The following is a 15,130-nucleotide window of genomic DNA, read 5'->3' on the forward strand; positions in this document are numbered from 1 at the left end:
TCCCTTTGCACACTCGGGGCAGGTGAACAGCCTCTCCCCAGTGTGAATTCGCTGGTGTATCAGCAGATCCTTTGTGCTTTTAAAGCTCTTCTCACACTCAGAACATTTTAAAGGTCTCTTAGTGTGAACAAGCTGGTGTGTCTGGAAGTTGGATGACTGAGTGAATCTCATCCCACACACAGAGCAGGTGAACGGCTTCTCCTCAGTGAGAACTCGCTGGTGTGTCTGCAGGTGGGAAGAATGAGCAAATCCTTTCCCACACACGGAGCAAGTGAACGGCCTCTCCCCAGTGTGAACTCGCATGTGTGTCAGCATGTTGGATGAACGAGTGAATTCTTTCCCACATACGGAGCAGGAGAATAACCTCTCCCTGGTGTGAGCTCGCTGGTGTGCCAGCAGGTTGGATGAATGAGTGAATCCCTTCCCACATACGGAGCAAGTGAACAACCTCTCCCCAGTGTGAACTTGCTGGTGTTTCAGTAGGTTGGATGAGTGGGCAAATGTCTTTGCACAGTGAGAGCACCTGAATGGTCTCTCGTCACTGTGAACTCGCTGGTGTCTCAGCAGGTGGGTAGACTGAGAAAATCCCTTCCTACACAATGAGCAGGTGGATGGCGTCTCCCCAGTGTGAATTTGCTGGTGTTTCAGCACGTTTGATGATTCTTTGAAAGTCTTCAGGCAGTGAGAACAACTGAATGGTCTCTATCCCGGTGTGACTGCGTTGATGAGTTTCCAGCTGGAACGGGTAATTAAATCCCTTCCCACAGTCCCCACATTTCCAGGGTTTCTCCATGGTGCGGGTGTCCTTGTGTCTCTCCAGGTTGGATGATCAGTTGAAGCCTCGTCCACACACACAGAACACGTGTACGGTTTCTCCCCTCTGTGAATGGTGCGATGTTTTTTCAGGCTGTATAACTGGTTAAAGCTCTTTCCACAGTCAGTGCACTGGAACACTCTCATTCGGGTGTGGGTGTCTCGGTGCTTTACCAGTCACACAGAAGTTTGACATCGTTCCCCACAGACAGAACAGGCAAACATTTCTCCTTCCACATTTAGAGGCCGATGATATTCAGGTCCTGATGAATGACGTGACTCTGTCAGATCTTGACCTGATGTTTGGTTTGAGTTTGTGGTCTTACAGCCTGTAAAAAAAGTCATCACTGCAAAGCAAGGATAGAAAATCAGAACAGACAATTCTAGGTGCTGACTCTGGCTGGGTTCAGTTCTACACTCACTGGTTCCCCTCCCTCTCCTCCCCTGAAGGTGCTGACTCTGGCTGGGTTCAGTTCTGCACTCACTGGTTCCCCTCCCTCTCCTCCCCTGAAGGTGCTGACTCTGGCTGGGTTCAGTTCTACACTCACTGGTTCCCCTCCCTCTCCTCCCCTGAAGGTACTGACTCTGGCTGGGTTCAGTTCTACACTCACTGGTTCCCCTCCCTCTCCTCCCCTGAAGGTGCTGACTCTGGCTGGGTTCAGTTCTACACTCACTGGTTCCCCTCCCTCTCCTCCCCTGAAGGTGCTGACTCTGGCTGGGTTCAGTTCTACACTCACTGGTTCCCCTCCCTCTCCTCCCCTGAAGGTGCTGACTCTGGCTGGGTCCAGTTCTAAATTCACTGGTTCCCCTCCCTCTCCTCCTCTGAAGCTGCTGACTCGGGCTGGGTTCAGTTCTACACTCACTGGTTCCCCTCCCTCTCCTCCCCTGAACGTGCTGACTCTGGCTGGGTTCAGTTCTACATTCACTGGTTCCCCTCTCTCTCCTCCCCCGAAGATGCTGACTCTGGCTGGGTTCAGTTCTACACTCACTGGTTCCCCTCTCTCTCCTCCCCTAAGCGTGCTGACTCTGGCTGGGTTCAGTTCTACACTCACTGGTTCCCCTCCCTCTCCTCCCCTGAAGGTGCTGACTCTGACTGCGTTCAGTTCTACACTCACTGGTTCTCTTCTCTCTCCTCCCTGAAGGTGCTGACTCTGGCTAGTTCAGTTCTAAATTCACTGGTTCCCCTCCCTCTCCTCCTCTGAAGCTGCTGACTCGGGCTGGGTTCAGTTCTACACTCACTGGTTCCCCTCCCTCTCCTCCCCTGAACGTGCTGACTCTGGCTGGGTTCAGTTCTACATTCACTGGTTCCCCTCTCTCTCCTCCCCCGAAGATGCTGACTCTGGCTGGGTTCAGTTCTACACTCACTGGTTCCCCTCTCTCTCCTCCCCTGAACGTGCTGACTCTGGCTGGGTTCAGTTCTACACTCACTGGTTCCCCTCTCTCTCCTCCCCTAAGCGTGCTGACTCTGGCTGGGTTCAGTTCTACACTCACTGGTTCCCCTCCCTCTCCTCCCCTGAAGGTGCTGACTCTGGATGGGTTCAGTTCTACACTCATTGGTTCCCCTCTCTCTCCTCCCCTGAAGGTGCTGACTCTGGCTGGGTGTCTGTGCTCTCTCCCCTTGTTTCCAACACTCCAGCCCTCCCTGTCCATCTGTAATATCTCCCTGTTTTGGTGCTGGGCTCTCTCTGACCATCACCATTTCACAGAATCCTACAGCACAGAAGGAGGCCATTCATCCATCGTGCCTGTGCTGCTCTCTGAAAGAGCCATTCAATTAGTCCCACTCCCCGGCTCTTTCCCCATAGACTGGAAAATATTCCTTGGGAAGTACTTATCCAATTCCCTTTAGAAAGTTACTATTGAATCTGCTTCCACCAGCCTTTCAGGCAGTGCATTCCAGATCACAACAAGTCACTGATTTAAAAAGTCTCTCCCCATCTCCCCCCTGGCTTTTTGCCAAATTATTTTAATTCTGTGTCCTCTGATTACCGACCCTCCTGCCAGTGGAAACATCTACTATCCTATCGACTCTATGAAAACCCCTCATAATTCTGAACACCCCTATTAAATCTCCCCTTAACCTTCTCTGCACAAAGGAGAACAATCTCAGCATCTCCAGTCTCTCCAGATAACTGAACCCCCTCATCCCTGGCACCATCTGAGTAAATCTCCTCTGCACCCTCTCCAAGGCCTTGAGGTCTTGTCTAAAGTGTGGTGCCCAGAATTGGACACAATACTCGAACTAGAGATTTATAAAGGTTCAGCATAACTTCCTTGCTTTTGTACTCTATGCTTCTGTTAATAAAGCCAAGGATCCCGTATGCTATTTTAACAATTAACTTGTCCGGCCATCTTCAATGTTTCGTGCACACACAATCCCAGGTCTCTCTGTTCCTGCACCCGATTTAAAATTGTACCATTTAGTTTATATTGCCTCTCCTCTTTCGACCTTCCAAAATGCATTACTTTACACTTCGCTGCACTGCACTGCATTACATCAGCCATGTGTCTGCCCATTCCACCAGTCCATCTATGTCCTCCTGTTTACTATTTCTACTTCTTTACATGCTCCTAATGCATCACCATTTCAGCTTCATTTACAGACGCTCCCTGACCAGTCTCCATTTCTCCTTCATTTACAGATGCTCCCTGACCAGTCTCCATTTCTCCTCCATTTACAGATGTTCCCTGACCAGTCCCCATTTCTCCTTTATTTACAGACGCTCCCTGACCACTCACCATTTCTCCTCCATTTACAGACGTTCCCTGACCAGTCTCCATTTACAGACGCTCCCTGACCAGTCACCATTTCTCCTCCATTTGCAGACGCTCCCTGAGTCAGCATTTCTCCTCCATTTACAGACGCTCCCTGACCAGTCACCATTTCTCCTCCATTTACAGACGCTCCCTGACCAGTCACCATTTCTCCATTTACAGACGCTCCCTGACCAGTCACCATTTCTCCTCCATTTACAGACGCTCCCTGACCAGTCTCTATTTCTCCTTCATTTACAGACGCTCCCTGACCAGTCACCATTTCTCCTTCATTTACAGACGCTCCCTGACCAGTCAGCATTTCTCCTCCATTTACAGACGCTCCCTGACCAGTCAGCATTTCTCCTCCATTTACAGACGCTACCTGAACAGTCACCATTTCTCCTCCATTTACAGATGCTCCCTGACTCGCTGGGGAATTCCCAGCATTTCCTGGTTGTCCTGGAGTTTGTGTCTTAAACTGGCGGGCAGTTGTGGGGAGGCGGATAATGTTAAGTGACTTCAGTTACACAGGTTAGTAAATGGGGCAGGTAGATGTCAGATGAAATTTACCACTGACAAATGTGTGGTGATACATTTTGGGAGGAAGAAAATAGTAGGAAAAGTAAATTAAATGGAAAAGCTTTAAAAGCAGTAGAGGAGCAGAACAGTAAAGAGGTGTAAGATTCTAGCTAATGCCTTGTCTTATTAATTAGCAGGTTTGAGAGTCTAGTCTCAGCAACTTTAACACCTTACTAAGAAATATAAGATGAGCAGATTCTCTGTCCTCCACCGTACCTTATATTGATCCTCTATCAGAGTAAACATACAAGTCCCGCGTGTCCACAGTAACTTACACGAGGTCAGCCCACTGGATGGAACCTCGGGCGCCCTGAGCTTGATCTCCAGTCCCGACTGCCCCCTTACATCAGGATCCCCTCACTTTTATACCCTGCAGTGATCCATCTCTGGCACCGGACTCTGGGCTTTGGCAGGAAGTGAGGAAAAGACAGCTGGAATTTCTCTAATCTGTGATTTACAAGGACACATTCCCTGGTTCCCAGCAGTTACTTTTCTTCAGTAATTTTCTCATTTTTCCCTAAACTACCCTGCCTGCTGTTAATTATGTTATTTCTTATAGTTTCACAATTATAGGTATAAACATCACACATTATAATATAATCTATTCTATTACTCACTCTGGTTTAAGCTTATATTGTGGTTAGTAACAGAAAAACTCTGTTCTTTCTCCTGATCTGATTACAGATTCCAACCAGTCGATTCAGTGAATGGAATGTCTTATCAGTGTTGCCATGGCGACCTGTCTGAAGTGAAACGCCTGTTTGAGTTTCTAACTCAGACTAAACTTCTCTTTCCCAAAATACACATTCTGTCATTTTATGCTAATGTATTTTTAACCATGTTATGTTAATATCTCTAAAACCTACAAGCGGTTCAGATACACAAACCTTTAAAAGTTGGAGGACAAGTTGATAAAGGGGCATTCACTCCAAGGTCCCTTTGTTCCTCTACACTACTCAGTGTCCTACCATTTAATGTGTATTCCCTTTCCTTGTTAGCCCTCCCCAAATGCATTACCTCACACTTCTCCGGATTGAATTCCATTTGCCACTGTTCTGCCCACCCGACCAATTTATTGGTATCTTTCTGCAATCTACAGCTTCCTTCTTCAGTATCAACCACACAGCCGATTTTAGCATCATCTGCAAATTTCTTAATCATACCCCCTATATTCAAGTCTAGATCATTGATATATACCACAAAAAGCAAGGAACCTAGTACTGAGCCCTGCGGAACCCCGCTGGAAACAGTCTTCCAGTCACATAAACACCCATCAACCATTACCCTCTGCTTCCTGTCTCCGAGCCAGTTTTGAATCCAACTTGACACTTTGCCCTGGATTCCATGGGCTTTTAACTTTGTGACCAGTCTGCCATGTGGAACCTTAACAAAAGCCTTGCTAAAGTCCATATACACTGCATTAAATGCACTTCCCTCATCTATCCTCCTTGTTACCTCCTCAAAAAATTCAATCAAATTTGTCAGACATGACCTTCCCTTAACAAATCCGTGCTGACTATTCTTGATTAATCCGTGTCTTTCTAAATGAAGATTTATCCTGTCCTTCAGAATTCTTTTCAATAATTTTCCCACCACTGAGGTTAGGCTGACTGGCCTGTAATTACTCGGTCTATCCTTTTCTCCCTTTTTAAACAAGGGTACCACATTAGCAGTCTTCCACACCAGAGCTGTGTGATTGGTTCAATCTGTATATCACTGAAGGGTCCTTTTAAATTTGAGTGGTCAGGTATTCAAATTCCTGGTAACTAATCCCGGATATAAAAGAGGGGGGAGCTGTGTTTAAATCAAAGAGTCTCCTTGGAGATTCTCTGAGTGAAGGACCTGGTCAGCTTGAAACACCTGAAAGAGAGAAATTTTCAGTTAGTAGTTTTTGACCAATATCGACTCCCACAGGGATGGGGAATTCTAGAATAAGGCAGGAACCGTTCAGGATTTGAAAGGTATTAACAAAGGCTTCGAGGGACTCTTACATTAGGGATCTTTCATTATTTTGTCCACTCGAGGAGTTAGAAAACAGGCTTCCTCCTGTGAACATAGGGCTGGATTATTAGGCCGTGACGTGTTTATTTGTTCGTATTTTGTTAAATACATTTGCTGAGTGGATTTAAATTTAAAACCAGTTTCTGAGGCGTGATGTTCTATTCACACATCGAAGGTGAGAGAGATGCTGTGGGTCACACGCTAAGTCCAGTAGCTGAAAGTGATTAACAGACTGGGTTTTGTGTTTAGTGATCCCGGGCGTGTTACCGATACCTTCCCTGGATACCAAGGCTGGGAGAGGCACTCTGGAATGTATGGGGAGCTGGGACTTGTCCATGAGAGTAACCGAAGGTATGAGAACTGAAATAATCTAGAGTTAGAAAGGAGAACAGGCCCAGAAATGGAGCAGTCTGCAACAGGACATCAAATAGTCTCCTCTTATCTTGGGGACGTCAAGGACTCAACACGTTGTGTTTGAAACAAAGCTGATTTATTTGACATATATATAGAATCATAGAATGGTGACAGCACAGCAGGAGGCCATTCGGCCCGTCGAGCCCGTGCCAGCTCTCTGCAAAACCACTTCAGCTAGTCCCACTGCCCCGCTTTTTCCCCATAGCCCTGCAGTTCCCTTTTGAAAGCCGTGATTGAATCTGCCTCCACCACCCTTTCAGGCAGTGCATTCCAGATCCTAACCACTCGCTGTGTAAAAAAGTTTTTCCTCATGTCGCCTTTGGTTCTTCTGCCAATCACCTTAAATCTGTGTCCTCTGGTTCTCGACCCTTCCACCAATGGGAACAGTTTCTCTCTATCTACTCTGTCCAGAACCCTCATGATTTTGAACACCTCTATCAAATCTCCTCTCAACCTTCTCTGCTCTAAGGAGAACCAACCCCGCTTCTCCAGTCTATCCACGTAACTGAAGTCCCTCATCACTGGAACCATTCTTGTAAATCTTTTCTGCACCCTCTCTAAGGCCTTCACATCCTTCATAAAGTGCGGTGCCCAGAATTGGACACAATACTCCAGTTGAGGCCGAACCAGTGTTTTATAAAGGTTCATCATAACTTCCTTGCTTTTGGACTCTATGCCTCTATTTATAAAGCCCAGGATCCCGTATGCTTTTTTAACCACTTTCTCAACCTGCCCTGCCACCTTCAACGATTTGTGCACACATACCCCCAGGTCTCTCTGTTCATCCACCCACTTTAGAATTGTACCCTTTAGTTTATATTACCTCTCCTCGTTCTTCCTACCAAAATGAATCACTTCAAACTTTTCTGCATTAAATTTTATCTGCCACGTGTCCGCCCATTCCACCAGCCTGTCTGTGTCCTCTTGAAGTCTATCACTATCCTCCTCACTGTTCACTATACTTCCAAGTTTGTGTCATCTACACATTTTGAAACTGTGTCCTGTACACCCAAGTCCAAATCATTAATATATAACAAGTAAAGCAGTGATCCTAGTACCGACCCCTGGGGAACACCACTGTGTACCTTCCTCCAGTCCGAAAAACAACCGTTCACCACTACTCTCTGTTTTCTGTCACTTTGCCAATTTTGTATCCATGCTGCCACTGTCCCTTTTATTCCATGGGCTTCAACTTTGCTGGGAAGCCTATTATGTGGCACTTTGTCAAACGCCTTTTGGAAATCCATGTACATCATGTTAACCGCATTGCCCTCATCAACCCTCTCTGTTACCTCATCAAAAAACTCGATCAAGTTAGTTAAACTTATTTGCCTTTAACAAATCCATGCTGGCTTTCCTTAATTAATCGACACTTCTCCAAGTGACTTGTTAACTTTGTCCCTGATTATCATTTCCAAAAGCTTCCCCACTACTGAGGTTAAACTGACTAGCCTGTAGCTGCTGGGTTTATCCTTACATCCTTTTTTGAACAAGGGTGTAACATCTGCAATTCTCCAGTCCTCTGGCACCACCCCTGTATCGAAGGAGGATTGGAAGATTATGGCCAGCACCTCCGCGATTTCCTCCTTAACCTCCCTCAGCATCCGAGGATGCATCCCATCAGGTCCTGGTGACTTATCAACTTTAAGTTCAGACAGCCTTTCTAGTACCTGCTCTTTATCAATTCTTATCTCAACCAGTATCTCCACTACCTCCTCTTTCACTATGACTTTGGCAGCATCTGCTTCCTTGGTGAAGACAGATGCAAAGTACTCGTTTAGTACCTCAGGCATGGCCTCTGCCTCCATGCATAGGTCTCATAAGAACATAAGAAATAGGAGCAGGAGTGGGCCATTCGGCCTTTCAAGCCTGCTCCGCCATTCAATAAGATCATGGCGGATCTTCTGCCTGAATTCCATTCACCGGCCCTATCGCCATATTCCTTGATGCCCTTACTAGTCAGAAATATATCCACTTCTGTTGTGAATATACCCAATGACTGAGCCTCCACAGCCCTCTGGGGTAGAGAATTCCAAAGATTCACCACCCTCTGTGTGAAGAAATTTCTCCTCATCTCAGTCCTGAATGGCCGACCCTTTTTCCTGAGGCTGTGGCCCCTGGTTCTAGACTCCCCAGCCAAGGGAAACATTCTCCCAGCATCCACCCTATCAAGTCCTGTAATAATTTTGTATGCTTCAATGAGATCCCCTCTGATTCTTCTGAATTCAAGAGAATACAGGCCTAGTTTACTCAATCTCTTCTCATACGACAGTCCCGCCATCCCAGGAATCAATCTCGTGAACCTTCATTGCACTCCCTCTATGGCAAGTATATCCTTCCTTAGGTAAGGAGACCAGAACTGTACACAGTACTCCAGGTGTGGTCTCACCAAGGCCCTATATAATTGGAGTAAGACTTCTTTACTCCTGTACACAAATCCTCTTGTAATGAAGGCCAGCATACCATTTGCCTTCCTAATGGCTTGCTGCACCTGCGCATTCACTTTCAGTGACTCATGTACAAGGACACCCAGGTCCCTTTGAGCATCTGCATTCCCCAATCTTTCACCATTTAATAAATACTCTGCCTTTCTGTTTTTTCTACCAAAGTGGCTAACTTCACATTTATCCACATTATATTCCATCTGCCATGTTCTCGCCCACCCACTGAGCCTGTCAAGATCCCCTTGAAGACTCTTCACATCCTCTTCACAACTGACACTGCCACCTAGCTTTGTATCATCAGCAAATTTGGAAATGTTACATTTAGTCCCCTCATCCAAATCATTGATATAGATTGTGAATAGCTGGGGCCCAAATACCGATCCTTGCGGTACCCCACTAGTCACAGCCTGCCACCCTGAAAAAGACCCGTTTATCACTACTCTTTGTTTTCTGTCTGTTAACCAATTCTCAATCCATGCTAGTATATTACCCCTAATTTTGTTCACCAATCTCTTGTGTGGGACCTTATTGAAGGCCTTCTGAAAATCCAAATACACATCTACCAGTTCCCCTTTGTCTACTCCACTAGTTACAACCTCAAAGAACTCCAATAGGTTTGTCAAACAGGATTTCCCTTTCATAAATCCATGTTGACTCTGCCCAATCTTACTATTAGTTTCTAAGTGCCCAGTTATTGCATTCTTTATAATAGATTCCAGCATTTTCCCAACTACTGATGTGAGGCTAACAGATCTGTAGTTCCCCGTTTTCTCTCTCCCTCCTTTCTTAAATAGTGGGGTTACATTTGCTATCCTCCAATCTGCAGGAACCATTCCATAATCTATAGAATTTTGGAAGATGACAACCAATGCGTCCACTATCCCAATGGCCACCTCTTTCAAAACCCTAGGATGTAGATCATCCAGTCCTTGGGATTTATCGACTTTTAGTCCCATTAATTTTGCTAGTACTGTTTTTTTACTAATAATAATTTCTTTAAGTTCCTCATTCTTGCCACACCCTTGGTTTTCTCGTATTTCTGGGAGGTTTTTTGTGTCTTCCTCCGTGAAGGCAGAAACAAAGTATTTATTTAATTTCTCTGCCATTTCCTCATTCCCCATTATAAATTCTCCCATCTCTGACTGTAAAGGACCTACATTTACCTTCACCAGTCTTTTCCTTTTAACATACCTATAGAAGCTTTTACAATCCGTTTTTATATTTTTTGCTAGTTTGTGCTCATATTCCATTTTCCCTTTATCAATTTCTTGGTCCCCCTTTGCTGATTTCTAAAAAGATCCCAATCCTCAGGCTGACTGCTTTTTCTGACAACTTTATAAGTTTCCTCCTTTGACTTAATGCTAGCTTTAATTTCTTTTGTTAGCCATGGTTGGATCACATTTCCTTTTGGGTTTTTATGCCCTAGAGGAATATATGTTTGTTGCAAATTATGCATTATTATCTTGAATGTTAGCCATTGTATGTCCACCTTCATACCTTTTAGTGTAGTCTCCCAATCTACCATGGCCAACTTATCCCTCATACCCTTGTAGTTTCCTCTATTTAGATTGAAGACCTTAGTTTTAGATTGGACTACATCACTCTCAAACTGCTACAACTGTACAGGGTATTAGTGAGACCACACCTGGAGTACTGCGTACGGTCTCCATTCCCGTGCTGAGGGGATTGCTGTACCAGATGGGAGGGGCAACATTTGGGGACTCTCGATTCTCCACCAATTCCATTCCCCTTCTTTCTGCTGGATAATGAAGGTGCCACTGTGTGTAATCTTCAAGTCAGTGAGAACTGTCAGCGAGGATTAATCAGCACTTTCTAATTGGAGATGTTAATCAGTGAAACCTTTTAGATATTGAATTGTAGATATTGTACCAAAGCTCAATTTAGCATTGAAGTAAAAGTTCATAATTTTATTGCAAACAAATTTCTGATGAGAGTCCCTGAATTAAGGGGCAAAATCAGAAAGCGGTTCTTAAAGGGACACTGCAACCCCAACAAATCAATCAGCCATATATCCAGAATATTAATAACCCCTATAACTGGGCTGGAGTTTAACATCAGCAGAAACAAACCTGAACTGTCAGAATGAACACGGTTCAGTCCTGGATGCAATTAACAGCAGCAATAACAGCAGAATCCAACCTCTGCAGTCACTTGTGAACTTGCTGGTGTCTAAGCAGGTGGGATGACCGAGTGAATCCCTTCCCACACACGGAGCAGGTGAACGGCCTCTCCCCAGTGTGAACTCGCTGGTGTCTCAGCAGGTTGGATGACTGAATGAATCCCTGTCCACACACGGAGCAGGCGAACGGCCTCTCCCCAGTGTGAACTCGCTGGTGTATCAGAAGCTCGGATGAATTAGTGAATCCCTTCTCACACACAGAACAAGTGAATGGCCTCTCCCCAGTGTGAACTCGCTTGTGTATCAGAAGGTCGGATGACTTAGTGAATCCCTTCTCACACACAGAACAGGTGAACGGCCTCTCCCCAGTGTGAATGCGCCGGTGCATCAGAAGGTTGGATGATCGATTAAATCCTTTCCCACACACAGAGCAGGTGAACGGCCTCTCCCCGGTGTGAATGTGCTGGTGCATCAGCAGGTTGGATGAACGAGTGAATCCCTTCCCACACTCGGAGCAGGTGAACAGTCTTTCCCCGGTGTGAGTGCATCGATGATTTTCCAGCTGAGACGGGTAATTGAATCCCTTCCCACAGTCCCCACATTTCCACAGTTTCTCCGTGGTGCAGGTATACTTGCGACTCTCCAGGTTAGATGATCAATTGAAGCCTTGTCCACACACAGAACATGTAGCAGGCTCGAAGGGCCGTATGGCCTATTACTGCTTCTTATGAATTCTTCTGTATACGGTTTCTCCCCGCTATGAATGGTGCAATGTTGTTTCAGGCTGTGTAACTCGTTAAAACATTTCTCATCCACGTTCGAAGGCCGATGATAGTCTGGTCCTGATCAATCGAGTGACTCTGTCAGATCGTGACGCTGTGTGTGGAGAATAAGGGTAAAATAAATGAAGCAATGATTCTCTCACCCGGGCACTGGGACCTGGTTGGGAACAGACCATCAAACCTTTATCTTTCTATACTAAGATGGCCGCGCAGTCGCTCTGATACGTTTTGAATCATGACGGCGGCGCACTGAATCTTTACGCTTTGCTGCACAAAGATGGCGATCGTTAACCTGGGCCAGTCACCCGGAGAAAGTCCTGTAGCTGCAAACGTGGGATCCTTGGGTTATTATCCAGTACTTGCGGCCTTCTCCAGTTGTTTATGAACCCGCCCCGCCCACTTGCCGTTCCATTACTCCGCTCCGCTTTGCCGTCTATTCCGCGCTGCAAGGACCCCGTGTCCAACCTCTGTCCTTCCCCGGCACACTTACTGCGCATGCTCCAAACATAGTCCGGTACCGCGCCTGCGCACTGGGCTCCTGCAGTCTGGGTGCGGCACATTCCCCACCGCGGGGAATGCTGGGTAAAAGCCCCGCCTTTGAAAGACCAGATTAGTGAATGGAAGATCCGAACAATGAGGGACAGGTAAAGACCCTCTGGTCCATCCAGCCAGTCCCACACATTGGCGATACCTTGTGTATCACAATATATACACTCCACCCCTCCCGAAATCACGTGAGCTCCTGGGAGAGGCAAAAATACAGGTAAAAACCCAGGCCAAAAAAATCTTCCCGATTCCTGTCCGACCCATCTAGGTGATCGCAACTAGTCCAGGAGATCACACTGGCCCTGAAATCCCTGCAGTACTAACCTTCTGTAAGAGGTGATTTTCGCCCCAGCCAGAAACAGGTCCAGCTCTCGCTTGAAGGAATTGAGTGAATCAGCATCCGAGCGAATCAGCATCCACCAGATGATTTTCTGTAGCAAAATACTGTGAATGCTGGAAATCTGAAACAACAGAAAATGCCAGAAACACTCAGCAGGTCAGGCAGCATCGTGGGGAGAGAAACAGAGTTAACGTTTCAGGTCAATGACCCTTCATCAGAAATGGAAAAAGTTGCTTAAAAATCTGTTACTTTTCCAACATTTTCCAGTTCTGTTCATCTCCTCTCATCTTGGAGGAAACAAATACTCGACACACTGCGTGTTTGAAACAAAACTGAATTATTTGACGTTTATCGAGAATATTAAACTCCAGCCCAGTTACAGAAGTTTTTAACTTCAGCAGAAACAAACCCCAACTGTCAGAATGAACAAGGTTCAGTCCTGGATGTGATTAACAGCAGCAATAACAGCAGAATCCAACCCCTGCAGTCACTTGTGAAGTCGCTGGTGTTTCAGCAGGTGGGATGACCGAGTGAATCCCTTCCCACACTCGGAGCAGGTGAATGGTCTCTCCCCAGTGTGAACTCGCTGATGATTCAGCAGGTGGGATGACTGAATGAATTTTTTCCCACAAATGGAGCAGGTGAATGGCCTCTCCCCAGTGTGAACTTGCTGATGCCTCAGCAGGGTGGATGAATCACTGAATCCCTTCCCACACATGGAGCAGGTGAACGCCCGCTCCCCAGTGTGAACTCGCTGGTGTGTCAGCAGGTGGGATGACTGAATGAATTTTTTCCCACAAATGGAGCAGGTGAACGGTCTCTCCCCAGTGTGAACTCGATAGTGTGTCAGCAGGTTGGATGAATTAGCAAATCCCTTCCCACAAACAGAGCAGGTGAATGGCCTCTCCCCAGTGTGAGTGTGTTGGTGTGTCAGTAGATCTCTTGTGCTTTTAAAGCTCTTCTCACACTCAGAACATTTGAACGGTCTCTTTTCAGTGTGAACAAGTTGGTGTTTAGAGAGGTTGGCTAATCGAGCAAATCCCTTTCCACACACAATGCAGGTGAACGGCCTCTCCCCAGTGTGAACTCGCTGGTGGTCAGTGAGACTAGATGACTGCCCGAACCTCTTCCCGCACTGAGAGCAACTGAATGGCCTCTCTCCCGTGTGAATTCGCTGGTGGTCAGTGAGGTTAGATAACTGCCCGAATCTCTTCCCGCAATGAGAGCAACTGAACGGTCTCTCCCCAGTATGAACTCGCTGGTGTGTCAGAAGGTGTGATGACTGACTGAATCCCTTCCCACACACAGAGCAGGTAAACGGCCTCTCCCCGGTGTGAATGCGCCGATGAGTTTCCAGTCGGGACGGGGAGCTGAATCCCTTCCCACAGTCCCCACATTTCCACGGTTTCCCTGTGGTGCGGGTGTCCTTGTGTCTCTCCAGGTTGGACGATCGGTTAAAGCCTCGTCCACACACAGAACACGTGTATGGTTTCTCCTCACTGTGAACGGTGCGATGATTTTTCAGGCTGTGTAACTGGTTAAAGCTCTTTCCACAGTCAGTGCACTGGAACACTCTCACTCGGGTGTGAGAGTCTCGGTGCTTTTCCAGTCACACTGATTGAAATCTTTCCCCACAGACAGAACAGACAAACATTTCTCCTTCCACATTCAGAGGCCGATGATATTCAGGTCCTGATGAATGGAGTGACTCTGTCAGATCTTGATGTGATGTTTGGTCTGAGTTTGTGGTGTGTAAATGCTGCCCTTCTCACAGCCTGTAAAAGGAGTTTACAAAAGCCATCACTGTGAGTCCAGGATAGAAATTGACAAGATTCTCTCCTCCTGGTTCCTGGCCAAGGGGGCTGCGCATGCACCCTGCTGCCCCCTGAGCCTCTCAAGATGACGGCCGTTACACCGGGCCTGTCACCGGGAGAAAGCCCCGCAGCTGCAGCCCCGCTTGGGGCAAACGCCCGGCCCGGAGGCTCTTGTTCGGGGCCTGAGGCCCACCCCGGGTGTTTGTGAAGCGGATAATGTTGGGTGATTTAATAATGGGGCCTGGGGCCGCACTCGGGGTGTGAGCAGCCCGCGTCCCCCCGGGGTTCATGAACCCGCTCCCTGAGCTCCGGGTGTGAGCGTCCCGCGTCCCCCCTGGGTTCATGAACCCGCTCCGTGAGCTCGGGGTGTGAGCGGCCCGCGTCCCCCCGGGGTTCATGAACCCGCTCCCTGAGCTCCGGGTGTGAGCGTCCCGCGTCCCCCCTGGGTTCATGAACCCACTCCCTGAGCTCGGGGTGTGAGCGGCCCGCGTCCCCCCGGG

The 15,130-nt window shown here is 47.2% G+C and overlaps 1 pseudogene across 1 annotated transcript in view; it reads right to left on the reverse strand.

Annotated features, from left to right (window-relative positions):
• Window positions 1-315: 315 nt before the first annotated feature.
• The window catches only part of LOC147118861 (uncharacterized), a 46,213-nt pseudogene continuing 31,398 nt past the window's right edge, over window positions 316-15,130 (reverse strand). Inside the window, exons 3-5 of the transcript XR_015077870.1 lie at window positions 13,310-14,410; window positions 11,099-11,797; window positions 316-1,160 (exon numbers count right to left, since the gene is read on the reverse strand). The product of XR_015077870.1 is annotated as an uncharacterized LOC147118861 (transcript). The remainder of the gene's footprint in view (window positions 1,161-11,098; window positions 11,798-13,309; window positions 14,411-15,130) is intronic.

The sequence above is a fragment of the Somniosus microcephalus genome, chromosome 4 (genome assembly GCF_052327205.1).
Source record: "Somniosus microcephalus isolate GS21.2 chromosome 4, FLI_Smic_1.0, whole genome shotgun sequence".
Taxonomy (NCBI): domain Eukaryota; kingdom Metazoa; phylum Chordata; class Chondrichthyes; order Squaliformes; family Somniosidae; genus Somniosus; species Somniosus microcephalus.